This window comes from Apium graveolens, chromosome 6 (genome assembly GCF_009905375.1).
Source record: "Apium graveolens cultivar Ventura chromosome 6, ASM990537v1, whole genome shotgun sequence".
NCBI classification, from domain to species: Eukaryota; Viridiplantae; Streptophyta; class Magnoliopsida; order Apiales; family Apiaceae; genus Apium; species Apium graveolens.
The window spans coordinates 216,109,246-216,113,999 of NC_133652.1; the positions used below are offsets into that span (position 1 = coordinate 216,109,246).

The 4,754-nt window shown below is 40.4% G+C and overlaps 1 non-coding gene across 1 annotated transcript; it reads left to right on the plus strand.

Moving 5' to 3' along the window:
* Positions 1–2,390: 2,390 nt before the first annotated feature.
* Positions 2,391–2,497, plus strand: LOC141669193 (small nucleolar RNA R71). Its single transcript, XR_012553484.1, has one exon. It is a non-coding gene; the product is annotated as a small nucleolar RNA R71 (small nucleolar RNA).
* Positions 2,498–4,754: the final 2,257 nt, after the last annotated feature.

Genomic DNA, 4,754 nt, shown 5'->3' on the forward strand with positions numbered 1-4,754 from the left:
TTCCTGTAGGCGTTGATGCCGTTGTAGCTGAGGTAGGAACTACCAGTAGGCTAGGCTTTCAACTTTTGTTGTGCCAGACTTATGTATATTTATGAATTGTAATAATGGCAAAGAATATGTAAATTTATTCAGAAACCCTTTTAAGGTGTAATGGTTTATAATTGTGGAATAAAATGACTTGTGTTATTTTTGGATATTCATCTCTGAGACTATAACTTGTGGTGTGTGTATATTGTGGGGTCACAGTACGCAGTAGATGATTGTTTATTAAGAATTAGGTGTTATTAAGGAAAATGGAACTCGTGACAACCCGGATCCCCGACCCCGGATTTGGGGGTGTTACACTTGCTACCTTCTTCTAGTAGAATTTTATGCATGCAGTAAGAAGGGCTGATTCCCTTGATATCTGCTATGGTCCATCCAATTGCCGATTTGAACTCTCTCAGAATTCTCAAAAGCTTTTCCTCATCGCTACCTGAAAGGTCAGATGCAATAATAATAGGCGGAGTAGATGCATCACCTAAAAAAGCATACCTCACATGTTCAGGTAAAGGCTTAAGCTAAATAGTAGGAGCTTCCTCAATAGAAGGCTTGAGGCATTTAGGAGCTTTGCTCAATTCTTCTATTCCAAGAGATTCAAAAGGCATATCTATCTTCCTCTTCAAGGGAGACGCATTTAAATATTGCAATTGCTCATCTCCTTCATCATCTTCACTGTCTAAATTTCCCAACAAGGCTTTTTCTAAGGCATCAGACTTTAGCATTTGATCAAGTTTCGATGTGACCACCGAGTCGACCAACTCGACTTTTAAGTACTCCTCATTATCAGTAGGAAATTTCATAGCATTGAACACATGAAAGTCACATCCTGATCCAACATTCGCATTGTAAGCTCACCCTTTTGCACATCAATCAAGGTTCGGCCAGTTGCCAAGAAAGGCCTTCCCAAGATTATGGGGATCTTCTTATCCTCCTCGAAATCAAGAATGACGAAATCAGCAGGAAAGATGAGTTTATCCACCTTGACCAAGACATCCTCCACATTACCTCTCGGATATGTAATAGAACAGTCGGCCAACTATAAGGTCATGTAAGTTAGTTTGGGATCAGGTAAGTCCAATTGCTTGAAGATTGACAACGGCATCAGATTGATGCTAGCTCCCAAGTCACATAAGCATCTGTCAAAAGACACTTTATAAATAGTACATGGAATAGTAAAGCTTCCTGGATCTTTAAACTTCGGAGGCAACTTCTGCCGCAGCACAGCACTACATTCCTCCGTAAGAGCGATAGTCTCTAAATCATCTAGCTTCACTTTCCGAGAGAGAATAACTTTCATAAACTTTGCATAACTAGGCATCTGCTCGAGAGCCTCAGTGAAAGGTATGTTGATATGAAGTTTCTTGAACACCTCCAGAAACTTCTCGAATTGCTTGTCCAGCTTTTTCTTCTGCAGCCTCTTAGGAAAAGGCGGTGGAGGATATATCTATTTCTCCCCTGTATTACCCTCAGGCAGAGTGTGCACAATAGTAGTCTTCCTTGGTTCCACTTCTTCATCCTGCTGCTTTGCTTCTTCCTCAACCCTAGCTTCTTTAGTCAACTCTTGAGTTTGATCGGGATTTTAAACCTTCCCAGACCTCAAAGTGATTGCCTTTACCTGCTCCTTAGCTTCCTTCTTTCCTGTCACTTCAGTGTCACTAGGCAATGTACCAGGTTGACGATTGAGCAAGGCATTGGCAATTTTCCCAATTTGATTTCCCAAAGTCTTGATAGAGACAGCTTGACTCTTGCACATGAGCTTCAACTCCTCTAATTCAGATTTTTCATTAGCTTGTTGCAGCTGGAGTTGTTGTTTTCGTGTATACTGCGGTTGCTGAAAACCAGGGGGGTTGTACTGCTTAGCTGGATACTGCTGATAAGGCTGTTGAACCGCATTCTGAGCATTGTTTCAACTAAAATTAGGATGATTCCGTTTGTTAGGATGATAGGTGGCAGGCACATGTTGCTGCGATCGCTGGAAGTTGCTCACGAACTGAGCTGGTTCATTAAAAATTGTGCACTGATCAATCTTATGGGCACCAGCACAAAGCTCACAAACACTAGTGATTTGATTAACTCCATAATTAGCCAAAGTGTCCACCTTCATTGTCACAGCCTTAAGTTGGGCAGCTATAGCAGTTGTGGCATCCAACTCCAGAATTCCTACTACTTTTCCCTGAGTCAGTCTCTGGGAAGGATTCTGGTATTCATTAGCAGCCATCAGTTCAATAAATTCATAAGCTTTATCGTAGCTCTTAGCCCACAAGGCTCCTCCTGATGCTGCATCAAGCATGGGCCTAGAAGTAGGACCCAATCCATTGTAGAAACAGTTGATAAACAACCAATCAGGCATGCCATGGAGTGGGCACTTCCTTAGCATCTCCTTATATCGATCCCAAGCCTCACACAGAAATTCTCCGGTTTGTTGCGCGAACTGGGTAAGAGCATTCCTGATTGCTGCAGTCTTCGCCATGGGAAAAAATTTAGTGAGAAACTTTTGAGGAAGATCTTCCCAAGTTGTGATAGACCTTGCCGGCAGAGAGTGTAACCAACACTTAGCCTTGTCCCTCAAAGAGAATAGGAAGAGTCGCAGTTTGATAGCATCTTCAATCACACCATTGAACTTGAGAGTGTCGCAGATCTCGATGAAATCCCTGATATGCATGTTGGGGTCTTCGGTGGGAGAACCCCCAAACTGAACTGAGTTCTGTATCATCTGGATCGTGCTTGACTTGATCTCAAAAGTGTTAGACGCGATGGCTGGTCTAATGATGCTAGACTAAATATCATTAATCTTAGGCTTAGAATAGTCCATCAAAGCCTTCAAATTTTCTGCTTGATCCACCATAGCTACCATAATTGGCTCTTCAACTTTCTCTTCTTCTTCTACCTTCTTTTCTTCCTCAAAAACTTCACTACGAATTACCACAAGTTCTTCCTCGGCTTTATCCAGTGTTCTCTTACGAGTACGCGAACGCGTATGCATACACCCTCGCTAGATCACCTGAAATAAAACAAAGAAACAAATAAGTAACAATGTCCGAGTCAATGAACTTTAACGACCACTGATGGAAAGCACATAAACTAGTAATTAACACTGCAGTCCCCGGCAGCGGCGCCAAAAATTTGTTAGTCGCTAAACACGCACTAATATTACACACAAGTATACGAGTTCGCAAGTAGTATAAGATATAAATCAGATTCGATCCCACATAGACTATATTGGTTAGCTATCTAAATTACGCACCTAAACAACAATGTATGGTTATTATTCAATGCTAAGACGATAACAAATTGAGAATGTTTATAACTAAGAATTATGCTAACTATTATAACTACGGGAATAAGATAGACTGGGTTAATATATATGACAGACATGGGATTCTAACTTCATTACATACTTCATTCAATAGCCTTATTATTCTCAACCTTAGCATGCAATGGTGATGACACTAATCAGACAACACGAAACTGATAAATGCCAACTTTCGTTGCACGAGTACCATTCTACCAGACATCTACAAAAGAGATAGAAGCTGAATAGGCACCAATTATATTGAGACCCTATATGTCTTTAGAATTTGACAACATAACAGTTTAAGCACAAGTTATCTATCTTGATTACATAGGGCAAGTAAGATGGTTAAAATTACCTACGAATCATGCATAACAATATATGAACCTATGCTAGCATGGCAAGTTCTAAATCCTTAAATTCACTCTCGCTTCATTAAGAATTAACACATTATCTTATAAGTTTGCGACGCTCACAAGACGAATATGCACAACCAATACTAGCATATCATACAATCACCACATACTAAGGCATCAAACAATTTAACTAAAGAAATCCATAAGTAAATCCGCTAGAACCCCACGATAACGATTAGCCCATAATCGAACTCATCGCCAACGTGGGTTCCAATGAAAACATGATATAGCAAACGTAGTCTTTATATAAATAAATAAACCAAAGTAAAATCAAGAATATAGGTTCAGCAAAACAAGAAACAAGCATCCAAATTACAACTCAAAACAAAGATTCACAAGAATAAACTAGTTCGTCTTCGCCTTTGTTGAATTCTGCCAAAAGATCTCTTGCCGTCTTCTCCCTCCTTGATGTCTTGATAACTCTGAATATCTCCTGAAAAAAGATCTAAGTTATGTTTATATAGCAGTCCATGCATCCCAGGAGTCCAGCAATTCGAATTGTAAAAGAATCAGGATTTTAATATCCTGACCCATCGCGGTTGCGCGCTTCAGCAACGCAGTCGCGCGCTTCAGTAGTTCGGTCGCGCACTTCAGCAGCGCGGGTGCGCTGCCTCTCTCTACTCCCGGCGCGGCCGCGCGCAACACCAGCGCGGGCGTGCCTGCCTTCTGCCAAAACTTCATCTTTTTTTCTTCTTCTTTATTCCTTGCAGCTTCGAACCAATCTTTCAAGCTTTTATTCCAGCACATCCTAACACCATATTAGCATCAAAACAATGCTAATTCACCTGATTCACGAAATAAAGCCTAAAATACAAAAACACTTGAAAACACGTTAAAACACAAATGACTTGAGTACAAATACACCAACTCAAAGCTTATTAGAGCATAAATAAGTGTCATAAATGCCACTTAACACTAACAAATGAGACAAGGAAGGCAAGAAGAATAGTTGGTATCTTGAGTCCACTACAAACAACCTTTGATTATTCTCTATTTTATTTAAT